At 29.4% G+C, this 18,749-nt stretch overlaps 1 protein-coding gene across 3 annotated transcripts in view; it reads right to left on the bottom strand.

Annotated features, from left to right (window-relative positions):
* The window catches only part of LOC142323713 (uncharacterized), a 359,124-nt gene that overhangs the window by 58,369 nt on the left and 282,006 nt on the right, over positions 1 to 18,749 (bottom strand). The window contains exon 1 of one of the 3 annotated variants that reach the window (XM_075363846.1): positions 17,064 to 17,142. The exons of the other annotated variants lie outside the window; for them this stretch is intronic. The gene's annotated coding sequence lies outside the window, so the exon portion shown is untranslated. Of the gene's footprint in view, positions 1 to 17,063; positions 17,143 to 18,749 lie in introns of those variants that run through there. 3 annotated transcript variants of the gene reach the window in all.

The raw sequence follows: 18,749 nt of genomic DNA, 5'->3' as shown, positions 1-18,749 counted from the left end.
TCATTTTTTATTAAAAGAAATACATCAACGTAATGTTTATATATTTTGTTAATAAACGTTTATGTACAATTCACTGGTTCTCTGCTTGTATTTATCTGTTAAATAACTAATCCGAAATGTGATGACACAAAAAAATAATATTTTATAAAAATTGTTTTGAATTAAATTATCATAAACACAACTATACTTCTAAAGAAAAACGTTTTCAATTCGACTCATAAAAGTGTTTAATTTTTATTTTTTTACGAATGTTTCAAGCCTTAATTTTAACCAAATACACCGATTTTGATTATTATGATTCTAATTTTGTGTATTTAGTTTCTTTGGCGATTTCTTAATGCAGGGGTCTCCAAACATTTTAGCTTAAGAGCCAAACTGACTCCTCCACTCCCCAAGGACCAAGACCTAGCTCGCTCAGCATACCAACATACTGTAGTTTTGAATTAACGCGAAAAGTTTCGTTTCGGGACTAGCCGGCGAGTGAAATATCTATGGCGCAAGGTGCGGGGTTCTTTGGTGGTTGGGTTTCAATTAACCACACATCTCAGGATTGGTCAAACTGAGAATGTACAAGACCACACTTTCATTTACACTCATACATATCATCCTCATTCATCCTCTGAAGTATTATCTAAAAACGGTAGTTACCGAAGGCTAAACAGGAAAAAAAAGAAAAAGAAGGTGCGGGGTTGGACTCCACTCCATTCCCAAATTCGGTTGGTACTTACGAGCAAGTGTCAAGGGTATTTCATTGCAGCGAGGTAGCCGATGCGTGCGCCGTCCGTTACGTATTGTTACGACTACTTACGACCCCATGCTAAATGTACAGTAGTAACATCTTGCGGAGAGTAGAGAAATTAAGTGCACTATTCAGTACAAGAGGTTAGACCTCTTCTCTAGGAAGTGGCAGAATTACGTAAAAAGTTACTGGAGATAAGATAAATCCAGTGCATTTTGTTTACTCAGAACCCCTGCTCTTAATAGTATTAACTAGCATTATTTTGATTTGAAGTTACGTCCCTTTTGCGTGGATTTGTATAAAAATGGAAAAAAACTCTGGCTGAGTTAAAGAACGAGTGGTTATGGAAGTTATCATTTTATATAGATTTAGCTAAAATGACCTTAATTTAAAATTACAAGGAGAAAAACAGCTTCTGCCTGATTGATACACTCATATTAAGTCCTTTCGACAAAAAAAATTGTTTTGTTTCAATCTCAATCGAACAAAAAATATTTCACGCATTTTAATACATACCAAACATTCAGTCAGCAAACTGAGATTCCATTTCCGATAAATTTCGCAACTGAAGCTTTGGGTACTTTAAAAATAAATCTTGAGTCTCGTTTTTCAGATTTTGATGCAATTGCAAACGATATCGAGATTTTTCAAAATCCTTTTAACGTCGATAGGAGAAACCCTTGTTCCAGAACTTCAAACGGAAATGATTGATTTGCAGTGTAACGATATTTTTAAAGAAAAAAATATTTAAAGTCATTATTGCTGGAATTTTATGAGCCTTCCACTTACACAGTTTCATCAGTTACATAAATTTGCTCATGGCTTTTTCCGCTTTCAGCTCCACTTATCTGAGGGAAAAAACAGTCTCCAAAATGAAATATACAAAAAATATTTACAGATCCAAATTAACCGATGAGTATTTGAGGTCACTGCTGATAATTTCCACTAGTAAACTTGATCCACGACTGTAAACAATTGTCAGTGGAAAGTTACAGCTACATAAATCTCATTAATCATAATTATAATGTTGAATTTCATTATGTGAATTACCTATGTATGTCAATTATTGTAAGTTTTTAGGATAAATCTCATATCATTAATTACAGTTAAAATGCTCAATTTCATTACGTATGTCAGTTATCGTGTTTCTTGACTGGTCGTTAAATAAAAACATCTCATTATTATTTTTATGATTTACTCACATTATAAATTTTACAGTGTAATCAAAATAAACTATGGCGGGCCGGATACCGGGCATGTTCGAGGGTCGGATTAGTGGTGCTCGCTGGCCGGTTTTGGCCCGCGGGCCGTAATTTGGAGACCCCTGCCTTAGTGAATTGTACAGGTTACTAACTTTCAGGGTCATTTAATTCAATCTTGCATAAAAAATATTAAATTTTTTTTATCTATGAATTGTATTTATCTACTATTTTTTTAAGGCTTAGGTTTACAAAAACATGTAAAATTATGGTTTTTCTCATTAGAGTTTTTACGCTTAAAACTCCGTGGTGGAGTGGTAGCGTCTCGGCTTTTCATCCGGGGATCTCGAGTTCGAAACCAGGTCAAACATTGCATTTTTCATACGTTACGAAATTCCATTTCCATATTTCCACGTAAAAACTTCTTTGTAAGCTTCTGTGGTGAATTAATAAAAAAAAATAATTCATCAAAAAAAAAAATGCTCCAACTCGAAATGATCTATTTTTCGGTATCCTGACTCCAGAAATAATCCTGCCAGTAAGATCGTTTAACTTTATTTTCCATAATAAAATATATACTCTAAGCTCAAAACTCAAAAATGTTAAACGGGAAGGGTAGGTTTCGGATATTTAATTTTAAAGGGCATTAAAAATCAAACATTTTGACGTTGAAAATTTTAGGCTACAACCGTAATCAAAAAGCAATCATTTAATATTTTTCACAGCTTGTTTCAAAAGTGGCCTACAATAATGTACAAGTAATGATCTCATATGAACAACAGACAAAAAGGTTTTTTTTTAGTATTGAGCAGTTATTAAGCACTAACCCACCGGGTTGGTCTAGTGGTTAACGCGTCTTCCCAAATCAGCTGATTTGGAAGTCGAGAGTTACAGCGTTCAAGTCCTAGTAAAGCCAGTTATTTTTACACGGATTTGAATGCTAGATCGTGGATACCGGTGTTCTTTGGTGGTTGGGTTTCAATTAACAACACATCTCAGGAATAGTCGAACTGAGAATATACAAGACTACACTTCATTTACACTCATACATGTCATCCTCATTCATCCTCTGAAGTATTATCTAAACGGTAGTTACCGGAGGCTAAACAGAAAAAAAAAGAGTTATTAAGCACTGTAGAGAGGTTTTATTTAAGAGGTCAGCTACTGTACACTAGAGTTTTTAGAAACTATCAGTGATAACCATTAAATTGTCGCCACTTTGGTTACGGTTGTCGTAACTCGATGTTTTTTAAATCGACATTTTTATTATTCAATGGACTTTAAGTGCAATGCCACAACTCTACTCATTCGATTTAAAATGTTTGAGTTACCCCCCCCCCCCCCTTTTGGGATGTGGTGGTCTCATACCGAAAAATAGATCGTTTCACGGTAGAAATATTTGCTAAATTTTTTTTTTCTGTTATAACTGTTAAAAGATTACCTTTAAGGGTTGTCATATTTTGTACATTAAATTTTGTACCGGTACATTAAATTTTCAATGACATGATTTACAATTAAACGTCAGTCAACATAAATAAAGGATTTTGTTTTTTTAATTTCAATAAAATGAGATCATAACGATTTATTTTGTGGGAATTGTTTTTAATAAAAAAACATGTTTGATTTGTGTTAAATTTAAAAGATTATTATTATTTTGTTCCAATATATTAAATGATAAGACCGAAAGTTGTATAATAATGCACAACACTACAGTCATCTAAGCTTTGAATTATCATTAAGTAATCTCCTCTGGAAACTAAACACGATACGGTCCACATAGATAATTTAAAAGATTTTTTGTAAAAATTTTTTGTCGTTGAAATGTTAATACTGGATTACTATAGAGTAATAATGTCATTATGATATTTATACTAATATTATTTTATTATTTTCAAGCGATATTTAAAAAAAAAAAAGAATAATTTACTTAAAAGTAAAATACAAATTTGAAAGCAACTTAAAAAAACTTTGTAATTTGTAATTTATATTTTATGTATAACTATCTCAACCCACTATTATATAAAAAGACAACGTCTTTTCGTTTGTTCCGGAGAACCACGAAAACTGCTGAACCAATCATTACAAAATTTTAATTGTAGCTTCCTTATGACCCACGAATATTTACCATATTAAATCTCACCAATTTCAATGCTATATAAATCGTAAATAATAAAACCTCTTGCGTAATTCTAAGCAAGAAGATCGATTTTTTGTTTCCGACGCTCACTATTTCGCAGTCAAAAATGCACTGAATTTCAGAGTACAACGCACTACATACGTTCTATTAACGAGTAGACCCTATCAAAAACCATCAAGTTTCAACTCACAACTATAAGTGCGTATGAAAAATACACCACTATACAGTCAACCTTAAATTAAGCGTAACTCAGGGAAGAGTCTACCACCTTTCATCAAATTTTCACATGTAAATTTTCAAATACACTACTATAGCGTAACTAAATTTCAATTAAATTATTCTAGTATTTTTGGAGATTTTTCAGCCACAAATTTCATACGTAGAAATTACATTTTCAGCAAATGGTATTTTCGTATTGCTCATACCTCAAAACGTAAAAAAATTCAATTTTATACCCCATTCCCAGAGTGTGACCGAAAGTAATATCGTACTTTTCTTCGAAAGGTCGGTAAAAAATTAGTTTGATAATAAAATTAAAGGAAATGACCACTATTTACAAATTTAACAAGTTTTAATGATTTGAAGAAGACTGAATTTCGATACGGGTTTCTTCAGAAAATTATTATGTATTTTACTAAATTTAATGTCATTATCTAATATTGCGGCGACCCGCGAGTAAAGGTTTTCTGTACAACTTTATGTACTAAACTAAGAATTTCCATCAGGGTCAACCATACACAATTGGCATAGATTACACTTTCAGTTTTGGTGTAAATATTTTCAAAATGCTTAGATCTGCGAGATCAGAGATAGGAAGAACTTCCAGAGCTACTGGGATTTATGACCGTAGACAACGAGAATCTACGTCAGAACGTTCTCATAGACTTAAAGAGCAACGCATACACTCGGCTCAAACTCGACTTCAACCTTCCAGAAATATCTTAGGCCTCAAATCAGCTTTCAATTATCACTCTGAAATTATCTGAATTTGAATAGGTAACGTGATAAAAATATATGTAACCGTTGCAATGCCAAAAATTGGAACGATGAAACTCCTGGACTTTGCTGAGGCGGTTCAATAATCTCCTGATTTCATTAAAAATTTGATTTTAGAAATACATCTTTTATCTAAACATTTTATTTTAACCAGTAGGTTATGAATAGCAATAACTCTAAGAGCAATAGCCCACACATACTTAATAAAAAATTATTTCCAATTTTTAAAGTTCTACACGCATGTAGCTACTATATATATATATATATAATATTATAGATTTAGTATATATACACTTCAGATAAAAAATAATACAAGAATTTGTATTATTTTACGTATTAATTTGTATTATTTGTATTATTTTAACAAAAAATAACAAAAAAAGGTAAAAAGAAAGACAATTTTTGAATTAAAAAAAAAATATATATATTTAATACAAAATTGACTGAATTTTGCGATAATTAAGTGTTAGTTGTTTATAAATTACTACCTACTTTAAAAAGTAAACTTCAGACTAGAAATGAAAAGGTATTATTTATTAAATTTTTGATTCTTGGTCTTTCTAATTAGATCAGTTTTATTATCTGTTTTTTAAATAATTTTCACGAGGCGTTTACTACATTTCTTACTATAAAAAATATCAGATTTTTTTTTAATAACATTCCAAGTTGAATGAAGAAAAAATATTTAATAATTTATTATCTCTCATAAGAAAGAATATCGCTTTTACACAGGCAAAAAGAGATGATAAATTTGTAATTTAATCTACACTGGAAAATTGTTTGCATATACTACAACAAAATTAAATTAATAACTTAATTAAATCGCTTCTAATAAAACTTGTGTGCGTGTGTTGTGTAAGTCCTTGGGATTATGTGTTTTAATTTTAAAAAATAAAATAGGAAAAGATTCTACTCAGTTAATTAGAAGTGGAAGGTATAGTACTGAATTACAAATTTAAGGGAGGAAATCGATGTTATATATTGCCTTCGCACGCATGCTCATTCTCTGCGAAGTGGGTGTTTGTGCGAGGTGCACACGCACGCTTTTTTACGAGAAAAACATTACACTACTCACTTTTCTTAAAAGTATAAAAAAACTCTTGCACAGTTCTACACAAGATCGGCTTTTCGTTTCCGACGCCCTAACTATTTCGTAGTCAGAAACGCAATGATTTTCTGAGTACAACGCACTACATACGTCTTAATAACTTAATTAAATCGCTTCTAATAAACTGTTTAATGGTGGTGGTGGTGTGTGTGTGTGTGTGTGTGTGTGTGTGTGTGTGTGTGTGTGTATAAGTCCCCAAGGACTTACACACACATAATTTCAATTCAAATTGAAATTATGTTGTCTGACATCGACCTTAAATTAAGCGTAACTTAAGAACTACTCAACCACCAATTTTCATAAAATTTTCACATGCATACTTTCAGATACACTACTACAGGATATCTAAATTTCAGCGAAATTAATTTAGTAGTTTTGGAGATTTTCAAACCACAAAATTTTATACATACGCCTATATATATATATATATATATATATATATATACACCCCAATTTAAGTAAATGGTATTTTCATAGTCCTTCTCATACCTCAAAACGTAAAGAAAATTCATTTTCACCCCCCAAATCCCACCATGCGACCGAAAGTAGTACCTTACTTTTCTTCGAAAAGTAGGGGGGAAAAAACGAAGAAAGTTATAAAAGTTTAAAAAAGAAGTCATAATAAATGCTGTTTGATGAATGAAACTAAAACGGAATAATAATTGAAATTTCGCTTTAGAAAAACTTCGAAAATAATCTTACTGATTAAAAGTAGCAGTTAAATATAAGAAAAAAATGATAAACGAAATTTTCTTCAAGGAATTTAAATAAATTTAATTTAATCATGAAACATCATGTGACAAGGATAATTTATAGTACAAAAATAAAAATCCTAACTTGCAGTAAACTTGTAGCAAAAGCTAAAGTTTATATTATGAAACTTTTGAATTCTTAATGAGATTTTTGTAATTTGTACTTAATTTCCTGTTATTGTTTGACTTAATTAATGTAAATTCTTAAGTACCAGGCAATCTTATATTCCAACTCGCATCGTAAGATATAATAAATATTTAAAAAAAAAAACAATCTATTCGTCGTACTTAATTTAAAGAAAGCTCTATTAATATTTAACATTACATAAGAAAAAAATTTAATAACTTTATAAGTAAAACTTAAATATTAAAAAAAAAAAAAAAAATGTACAAGATCAGACAATAGAAGTGCAAATATTTATTAAAAAAATAATAATAAAATTAAATGGTTTTTTTTAAATTTAATAAAATTTATTTAAAGAAAGAAAATATAATTAAATTCCTTAAAATATATATATATATATATATATATATGAATACATGAACTCAGAAACTGAATCATTTATAACCAAATATTTAATGTAATTTAAAGGTCACATAATCGACTCTAACGCAGATACTCTAGGAACAAGTTTTTTATTTAGAGATTAGCTTTCCTAATAAGAATATTATTCGTACAGTATCATTATTACGGCTATCAACTGATGATAAAAGTGCGATAGATAAATTTGATTAATTTAAAAAAAAAAGAATAATAAAAATAAAATTAATTTTTAAATCCATAAATGTAATTAAAATCCAAGTAAAGAATCTCAGTTAAATTTTAACGTAATGCTTACACAACTACTAAGATCTACTGTGGAAGAAGTAAATAAGCAAAATACAAGACCGTAAAAATTATTGATACTTTAACCGCAGGGTACTACTTAAATAGAAGAATTATTATACGTCGGGTTGGTATATTTTTTTGTGGCCCTATACATAGATTTTCATGAAACAGGTATCAAACGATTCTTCCAAGCGGAGGAGTGCTACTGAGAAGGGAATAAGTTGATTTGAAAAAAAAAACACAGAATGTAGGAAACCAGATAACATTTATTTAAAATAAATTAACAATTAATATAATCCACCTTACCAGCACGTTGATATATACTCTAAATCTTTCGGCTTACTTGAAAACTATCATCAGGAGTTAAAATTAATACATTCAGAGTTAAAATTTAAAAACAGTCATGATTGTCCTGGTCCTACTGGTATACACTTACTAATACAGTAACACAGTAATACTGTTTATAGTATTCTAGCAGGACCAGGACAGTCAATGACTGTTTTTAAATTTTAATTATAATTTTTTAAACTTTTGACTTTATATTAATTTTAACTCCTGATGATGGCTTCCAAGTAAGCCGAAAGATCTAGAGTACATATCAACGTGGTGGTAAGGTGGATTTTATTAATCGTTAATTTATTCATTTAATATATATCAGCGGTACCATGTTTTAGAAATTAACATTTATTTTGTAAATTGAAAACAACAATTATTTAAAATTCGGCTAATGGGAGTAATCAAATCAAAGAGCTTGAAAAAAGCAGAATATAAAATCGATACTTTAATTTTTTTCTTTACATTAGCTATAACACCAGTTTTACTTATAGATTTTGACCAATATACAGAACCTAATTAATAACTAAGAATTGCTCTTTGAAAGTAATGATTCTCATTACACAACCAGTCCCTGTATTGAACTGACCGATGACGCTACCTGTATTTTAGCGGGTTTAAAATGTTGATATACTACAATATATTAACTTAGTAAAGAAGGCAACCGTAAACCACTTCAATCCTCGCTTTCCTTGCGTGCTTGGTAAGTATTAAAGAAACACCTATTCCATTTTCCTAAGTATCATGTCAAGTCGCCTACAACTGTTAAGGCTATGACACTTAGCAACATGTAAATTAGAAGAATAGGCAGTTGATTTTTAATTTTATAACATTTACTGATTTTTTGCAACGTTTTGAACCACATCTTAAGACATTTGAAGATTATGAAATACAATAACGAGTACAAACTCACTATAAGTGATAGCATTTTATGTATCTGTAACATAGTTACAGCCAAACGCGATATTTTATGGCAATTCGTATAAAAACTAAAATTTCCTGATTCAAAATTGTGATTGAGATCATGGATTATGGAAAAGTGAAGTAAACGGGAAGTTTCCGTCACCAAGCCACCGTTTCTACAGACTAAATACGTGAATCTCCCTTTCATTCTTTGAGACGACTTACTCCTTACCGTCATTCACAATAATGGTTTGTGTTAGATACTTAATTTTTTTACGTTTTACTCCATTTTTAATAAAGGCTGAGGTTTATTTATATGAATGTTTCCTTACTTTTGTATAGAAATGTGGTTCTATTAGAATACTATTAAATAATTTATCATATATTAATTTTCAATAAACTTATTTCTATCGTTTATGTCGTTATCCTTACTTACAAGAGGAAAAAATGCATATGTAGTGGGAAAAAAACGGTTCATAGTTATTAGTCAGTAATTTCCGGTATCCCTGGAAATAGTGCTTAAAGTTATAGGTAAGGTTATGTATCAACCCAAAATAACCGAAGTGAAATAAATCGAAAAACTGTTGTTTTTTTTCAGTTAATCAATTAAGCCCGTTTGTTTAATTCATTAGAAAATGAGTTAGGTCTACTGTTCATACAACAATTGATTTCACTTTTAAACGATGTAATCAAATCGAAAATTATATTGCAGTTCGTATAATTTTAAACCGACTGTCCGTTGCTTTATGTAAAATTATTTGTATAAATGAATTTATGAAGAGAATATGGTCTTGAATAAAAAATATTTGCCATCGTTAATACAAGCGGTGAAGCGAACTAGTCGGTCAACAGAGCGGTGAGTATAACAACCGACCGCAAACCATACTACTGCAGGAGTTGTTTTAACACTGGAGTCAGCAATATAAAGTTGTTTTATAATACATTATCTGAAGCGCTACTTCGGTCGTTTCTCGGTGTCAGGTGACTGAACTGTCATCAAGCTGTAGGCAACTGTAGGTCTACATGGTCTGATAAACACTTTGTACTAATCAAGGCGACTGTAACAAACAGCGATCGTAGCTCGGTTTATAATATTATGTTGTCGCCGCTCATGTTTTTACACCCGTAACAAAATAATTTAAATCGCATCTTAGTCTGGAACGAATAAAAAATTCCCGGAAATAAGTAAAATATTTTTATTTCTATTTTTATAACATCCTGTGTTCCTTATTATTATTATTATTATTATTGTAAACCTTAATTTTTTAAAAATTTTATAGGCGTAAATAGAACAGATAAATCTTTGAAAATATATTTTACGATAACGTAAATATGTAGGGTAACATAAAAATGTTAGGAAATAAAAATTTGTTTCGCTATGCGTATAAAATAGCAATACGATGAACTTTCATCGAAGTACGTATAAAATTCAATAATATTTTGTAAAATTATGACGTAATTATGTGAATACATGCAGGTTGTTACGCGTAGCTGAACAGAATATTCCGGAATAGTGGACCTATATCTGCTAATCATTTATTTAAAGGTCTCTGAATAAAGAATAAAAAACAATTTTATAGCACGGTGTTAACCTTCCGATCGGCTTAATGGCTTATTTTATTTCTTTAGATTAATTATATTTTTATTTTGAGGTAATACCGTTCCACAATCAGCTGTAGTCATAATTATGACGTTTGAGAGTTAATCTTTTCTCGTGCCGTTAACTGAACCCGAAGGACTTAATTTTAGAAATAACGTAGCTATTTAAATCTAATTAAAAGTAAATATCTGTAAATGGATCTTCAGAATTGCAGAACAACTACAGTATATATATTGCTGCATTTTACCAGTTTTACTATATATGTTTGCTGATGAACTTAACTCGTTACGTAATAATATTAAAACATCTATTTTTATTTTAATCTACACAAATTTCCATAATTACTGAATTATTTTAGACGAAAAGTAAAAAAAAAGTATCTTTTTTTATTACTTTTAAACTTAGTTGAATTTACGCACAAAAAAGTTCTATTAAGTGCTTAATAAATAATACTTTATCTTTATTCTCCTCAAACGTTGAGTATTTTTAGGCTTAATGGCTTTCCATTTTTATCGGTTATTTTCCAAGTAATAGATATTTCAGTTAGTTATAAAAAAAAAAGCTGCGTTAGTTTTTATACGTTAAATATAAAATTATATATAATCTCTTCTATTTGCGTTAATTTTACCTTCTTTTTCTGTTTTCTAGCCTCCGGAACCACCGTCAGGATAACTTCAGAGGATGAATGAGGATAATGAGATGGTTAATTGAAACCCAACCCATCAAAGAACACCGGTATCCTCGATCTAGTATTCAAATCCGTATTAAAGTAATTGCCTTTAGTAGGATTTGAACTTTAAAACTCTCGACTTCGAAATCAGTCGATTTGCGAAGAAGCGTTCACCACTAGACCAACCCGGTGGGTTACGTTAATTGTACCTAAATGACTTAGAAGCCTTTCATCCGGAGGTCCCGGGTTTGAATCCCGGTCAGGCATTTTCACACACGCTACAAATCATTCATCTTCATCCTCTGATGAATGCCTAACGGTGGATCCGGAGGTTAAAAAAAAAAAAAAAAAAAATGACAGAAGCAAGTAATACAGACAATCAAAATCTTATAACTAATAAACGTCTTTAAATGGATTTTAACCTAGAAAATCACACAAAAACTATAGCAAAATTATATTTTTTTATTTATATATAAAGATTAGATTCGTAGTTTATTATATATATATGAACTCTTAAAAAAATTTTTAAGTTATTAAACATAGAAAAACAAGATTCAGCAAACTCTCCTATTTCGAAACGATTTACTTTTCGGTATGATACCATTGCTTAGGATGTACTGCAGGCCACTTTTTAACTAGATATGAAAATATTAAATGACAGCCATTTTCGATAGGATTATCATAGCCTTATGTTTTTACGTCAAAATTTTTGTTTTTCAATGCCATTTAAAATGGTCAGTCGCAATCCTACTCTTTCTACTTAAGATGTTTAACCTAGCGCCCACTGGAGACTTCGTTGTGGACTCATACCAAGAAAGAGACCTCGTTTCGAGCTGGGAACATTTTTTAAATTTCATTTTTTTTTTTGTTTAACCGTTGAGAAAATAAATATAATAATATAATAACATAATTTCGTTTTCCAAAAAATTGTTTTTATGTTTGTGTGCGCGCGCGCGTGTAGAATATACCATTGTTATGATGTGATGAATTATTTGATATTTTGTTTATATCAATATTTCCAACCGCATAAAGTATAAATACGAGTAACTGCATAGATTATTTAGTATTATATTCAATGAAATATCATACATTTTCACATAACAATATTAACTATTCAATGAACTAATAAAAATTAAAAACGAATAATAATTAAGACAACATTATATAGTAAACTAATATAGAACCTTCGAGTAATGAAACAATGCAATTTTCACATAAAACAATGCAATTTTCAAGACTGGAAATTAGATATTTCCATAACAACATATACGTCACAGATTATAAAGCACTACTAGCAAATAAAGTTATAAACTATAAATAACAAGAAATTTACACTGTTAATTAACAGAGCAATCTATGATATTCAAAATCAATATTATTTACAATAGAAAACTCTGTTAGTTCATCATCCTAATAACCTGTTAACAAAACAGTAACATTATTACGACATTATTAATAATATCGTTATTTTTTATTTGTACGTGCCTTTTATAAATCTTGAAATTGATCGGTTGGTAAAACAACTGCATTCTATTTCATTTGAACACTATCAATGTGTTTTTGTGTTAACATACTCATTTAAGGAAACAAATTTTTCTTTAATATGCATGTTTACTTACTTAATTAAAATATGTAACAAATTAAATTTTTAAAAGAAAATTTTCTAATTATATGATTTTTTTTAATATACCCGTAGGAAATTAAAAAAAAATATTTTCTCTGTATTTAACAGATCTTCCTAAAAACGTTTCTATTTGTATACAAACAATTTTCAAATAAAAACATTCACAAATTCAAATAAACTGATTCTTCATTTTAGGGGCTTATCCCTAAAAAAAAAATAAATAAATAAATAAAAGAGAATTGTTTTTAAAAAATGAAAAATACAGTATAATTTTTAGGAAAGTAATGAAAAAACTGTTCCCCATTTGGTGAACGGGAATAATATATGTTAATTTTAATAGCCCTCTAAGTAATGAAGAAAAATACAAAAAAAAATTTCAATTATAAAAAAATTAAAAGAGAACCCAAAGAAAGAAAAAAATATATATTTTAGAGGTAGGGAATAAATTTAAAAAAATATTTTCTGAAAGTATTCGTACGTAGATTATGTATGAATATCTATGTATGGATATCTTCAATAAAAACTAAAATAAGAAAAACAAAATCTTCAAAAAACTTTTCTGCATTTTTGATTCGGGATCTATAATTTTAAATAATTGTAGACATTTCTTGATAGGTCTATATATAAAGTATAAACTTTCAAAAAAATCTGAAAAATAATTGAACCGAAGGGAATAAAGAAAAAGAACTAAATATATAAATTTCAATTTTTAACAGATGGGGTTGATTCTTTTTTGGATTATTTATATATGCGTTGTACGTAACAAATTTGATTCAATAAAATTTTCTCTAAACTACCTCTAAAAAAAGAAAAAAAAAAAAAATTTTTTCGCGATATTCTCCTTAATGGATTTTGAAAAAAGTCATCGATATCCCATTTATAGAAATATCTGAGCTAAATTTAAAGAAAAATCGGTTTGGTCGATCCTGAGATGTAAGACCGAAACAGCTGTGTGACATATATGTACATACGTACGCACTTATATAGATACATACTCGTATGTGTTTTTGATCTAAATGAACATGGACCCTAAAATGTAAAGATTTCCAGAAAAGCCGCTATCCCATTTTTGACACGATCACCATACTTTCCCCTTTATTTAAAAAATGTTTATTTAAAATTTTTTAATATTTTAGTTATATTTCCCGGGAAAGTAAAAGATCTAAACTGATATAAACGTCTAACAGGTACACTTACAGTTTTCGAAAAATATTTACAAAACAATGCTAACCTAAATTTTCTAACAATTATTCTCATTAAATGCTTTTGAGCTGTCATTATCTGCTGAATAACAAATTTTTATGATTTCACAACAAATTATTCCTTATCCAATCCGATTTTTCGTAAGAGTTTGTAGAATATTCTAAAAATATATTGCACAAAAAATACCTTTTTTTGATGTATTTAATCATTTTATATTTTTTTATTACGTTGAGCGTAATATTCTCCCGTGTTAAATAACTAATAAGTACATAATTATTTTAATTTAATTTACCGTTGAAAAGTCACAATATGTTTTCCCAAAAACCATATAAAACTTTTCACTTGATTTTATGTAGCTGTTATATTTAACTCTTATAAAGTAGTTTACTTGAATATTACAGGAAACTCCATTCAAAGAAAACTGAAACTTTATTAGTCTAAGTAACTTTCAGCGTTTGTATAAAACTAATTTTCCGATAACATATTTATCAACCGCAAAAGGAAATCACTTTTCCCCAGAAATTTCCGTCAAAGAAATTGTTTATATACATACAAGAAACAAGACTGGATCAAGAACATGTCCTTGTGGAACCCCCGTGCTCTATTAATCTTTGTTTCCATAAAAACGTTCCTATTCTTAAATCTCCGGGTTTTCTGCTCCTTTTTTCCTTTTTTACCCCTCCACCCAGGGCCGGATCCGCAATTAAGAATTATCACGGCCCAGAGAGGTGCCATCGCCTCTACCTACCAGAATGGAGCAGTGTCAGGCCCGGCTATGCCGTTCCCAGTCGCCCCAACCCAGTTGTCGGGTCTCGGTCCTCCTCCGCCTCACCAGTAACCCGAATTAAGGCATGTCGCAGGTTCTGTTCAGTCGTATCCGCCTCCAGGTCTTTCACATCCACCACGGCTCTGCGGCCACCTACCCCCCCACCCCAACATGACATCCACCCTAAGGTCCGCCACTTTTTTCAACACAGACGTAAACTCTTCGGCTTTTCGCGCATCCTTAATTTGGATGCACAACTCGTCATTCGCACCCTTCCTGAGAAAGAGCACTTCATCTGCTTCCTCCTGAGTTACTGACTGCTTCACTTTTCGTAGTAGGCCAGCGTATGACTGCCCTTGGGAGCGGGCAACTACAGTCCTGCTGTCCTGTAGAGCAGGAAATACGGCTTGAACTTTACCTGTATAACTCCTCTTTCTTCTCAACCTCTTTATTTTATACAGAAAAACAGAATGGTTAACAACATCAAACGCCTTTTGAAAATTAACGAAAATGTCAGCTACTTTTTTTATTATGATGATCCATTATTTATAAAGAGAAGTAATTAAATTATGACTATCTAGGTACTTACTTAGACCTCTACAGAAACCGTACCTGTTTTTACTGAAAATATTATTTGAGTCTAAGAAGTTCGGAAGACTATCCTTAATTATTCTTTCAACTACCGTATTATTGACATTGAAGGAGGAGTAATTGGTGTTTAAAATAGTATTAACGTCACTTTTTTTTGGAAAATTATCATAATTGCATGTTTCAGAACTACTGAAAATATTCTGAAACGAAATTTTAAAAAGAAAAGTCTATCACAAACAAATTAAATAATCTGTATTAAAATGGAACTAAATCCCATCTAAGCTTAATCTTTGTTGGACAGGCATAAAATTATTTCATAAACTTAATTTTTATAGATGTATATGTCTAAAAAAAGAAATTCTGTATAGATATAGTAAAGTATACTGAAATTATTGTTTAAATATGAACCAAAATTCTATACAAATAACCCGTATCCTTTTGCTTCTGCTTTAATTTTTTAGCTAATCTTCTTTATTAAAAAAAGCTCTGCTATTTCAGTTTCAGTTTAGTATACTTTGTCACTAATTCCTATCATTTTGCCATTGATTGGTAGAATTTCCTAAACAATCCTTTCCATTTCCATTGAAGCATTCATTTCCATTGAAATCCGTTTCTATAATGAAATAAAAATTCAAAGTAGTAATTACACACTTCAAAAATTACAATTCAAAGTTTCGTCATTACACTTCCATAATTTCCGCTGCACTGCAACTTCCGAACGTTCTGTACATCAGATAGAAATATACGTAAACGTAATAAATATTATAAAACGATGAAAATCTTTAGCTTTTCATTAAAGCTTATTTCTTTTTTTTAATAAATTACCAAAAAAGTTATTAAATAACGATTTAACAGAATTTAACGATTTTATTAGTTTTAATAATAAACAGACTACATACATATTTTTTTAATGAAAAATTATAAGCTTTATTACTACCAATCAATTTTTCCCAATAAAAATGGGTCCAAGGATTTTCTTAAATTTAAATAATTTCCTTATGCAGGATTCAAGGTTTTTTCAATTTCCTTAAATTTATACAGTAGATTAATGAAAAAATCCTGAATTCTCAAATTTTCATAACACTTACATGTTTTCAATTATTAATTTTAATGTAAATGATATTTACGAAGACATCTAGATTACATTAAACAGTCATGTTAATACATGACTTTGTACCATATTAATTATTTATACCATATAATATTTTATATTTGTACCATATTAATACAAAAATTAAATTTATAAATTTATTAGAAAACAAAAATTGTATACGATTAGATAATTTTTAACGTCAATTGTTTTTGTGTTCCATATCTGCTGATATTAAACAATGTTACTTTTCGGCAGATGATAAAATTAAATTTGATTACCTTTAAATTCACAGAAATAATGATATCTATATTAAACGCAGAAATTATTGTGAAATTGAATTTATCATAACAACAATTTGTTAACAAACCAGTACGGATAACAAATCAATAACAGTATTTACAGTGTATGTTACCTCCTTACTAACTAACCTTGAGAAATTATTACACCAGTTATAATGGATAGATATTTTTAATTACTACGTAATTAATACTTTTCATTCATCTTATCTAAACGTACAAACCTGTATTTTTGTTTAGCCGATAACTGGAAAAACCATTGCTCCAAAAAAACCATCTAAATTGGACGAAGACAATGGGAAAAGTTTATTATTAGGAAGCCAGGTAGAACATATTATAAAACACTTTTTAGCGCATTTCTCGTAGATTTTAGGACGAAAAATGTTAAAAAGGTCAAAAAAGGCCATTCTTCTTCATTTTTCCTTCAGTTTTTTGAAAGAAAGAAAAAATCTAAAAAAATCAGAGATGAAATTAAATTATGAATTATTAAAATAAAAAGTGATTGGTTAACAAAATGATCAATGTAACTTGTATATTCAGCAACAATACTAAACATTCAGCTGATCAAAACTATATGATATGATGGATGAGTAATTACTTTCCCTTGACCTAAGACATTGTTTGATTGTCAATACTTAGAAAATTGTGAAGATATATTAATTTTGTGGAAACATATTTGCCATAGTAATATATCAATAATTAACCGGTTAGTTTGCTTCGAAGGGGAAGGGAACCGAGTCTCACAGTTACACTACTGGATTAATACACCTTAATATTCATATTACAATTATTTTGTATAAGGAGTGCGTATGATCAGATCAGTCTTCTAGTTGATTACGTATATATATAAATAGAAGTATATACATCGTTGGGATACAATTAACGGAACTTTTTTTTTTGTAGCGATATTATGATTCTGGGTAATATGAACTTCTTACGAAAACAGTATAATTTAAAATATAATAAAAGAGATTTATGAAAAATGCTTTTGAATGAAAAAAGTAAAAAATAAGCCCCTCTTAACCAGCTTTCACACTACATTTTTAGATTTGTTTATCCGATAATATATTTTGTTAAAATTTAATGAATTTTAACGAAGCTTTACATAAATATTTTTTGAATTATGATGGAAAGAAAATTCATTAGGAAAATTTGTCGATAGATTGAATAAAAATAATAGAAAATAACCCCCGATCTGTACAAATATTTATTTTTTAAACAACCTCTTCATCCATCATTTATACAGGTGCATCGCAAAGTTCTCCCGTAACTTCATAACCTATACTCGTGAAAATAATGGAATAAGCACATACAAAAATATGTCTTAAAATGCTTCGTTTGCGAGTTACGAATAGTGAAATATTTCGCTCGGATTTCAGCTACCCTCGTGAAATGAGGTCGTACTTAATTCTGAGCAAAACAGTGTAAGATAGGTTGTATAAAAGAAAGAAAAGTTAAAAAAATTAGAATTTTATTTAGAAACAGTACATTACTTACTTCATTTGTCAGAAAAGTACTTAGTTAATGTAAACAAAAACCAAATTCTTTATATCAGCGAATTCCTCTGTTGTAAATAAGTACGAGTAAGTCATTATTATGACTTACATTATGTATATATACATAATGTACCTTACATAATGATTTAAACACTAATACAGTATTGCCCATTGTTAATCAGCTGCTATTATTCTTTTACCAACTTTGAAATAATTTTTCAAATAGTTTACTGTCATTATTAAAAACATTATTATTTAAGTAATTTTTTGTTTACTTATTTCCTTTCTTTGTTTTATTCAACTTATTTTAAACCATTTCGTTAAGAATTTAATTCTCTTCAAGACTGTTTTAAAGTTTATGTGTTTACTATCCATTTAACAAAGGTATTTTACGTTAATCTTAAAAGCAATGGT

This window comes from Lycorma delicatula, chromosome 4 (genome assembly GCF_047948215.1).
Source record: "Lycorma delicatula isolate Av1 chromosome 4, ASM4794821v1, whole genome shotgun sequence".
Taxonomy (NCBI): domain Eukaryota; kingdom Metazoa; phylum Arthropoda; class Insecta; order Hemiptera; family Fulgoridae; genus Lycorma; species Lycorma delicatula.
Note: the sequence above shows the minus strand (reverse complement) of the source record. Positions and strands in the feature narration are given on the sequence as shown.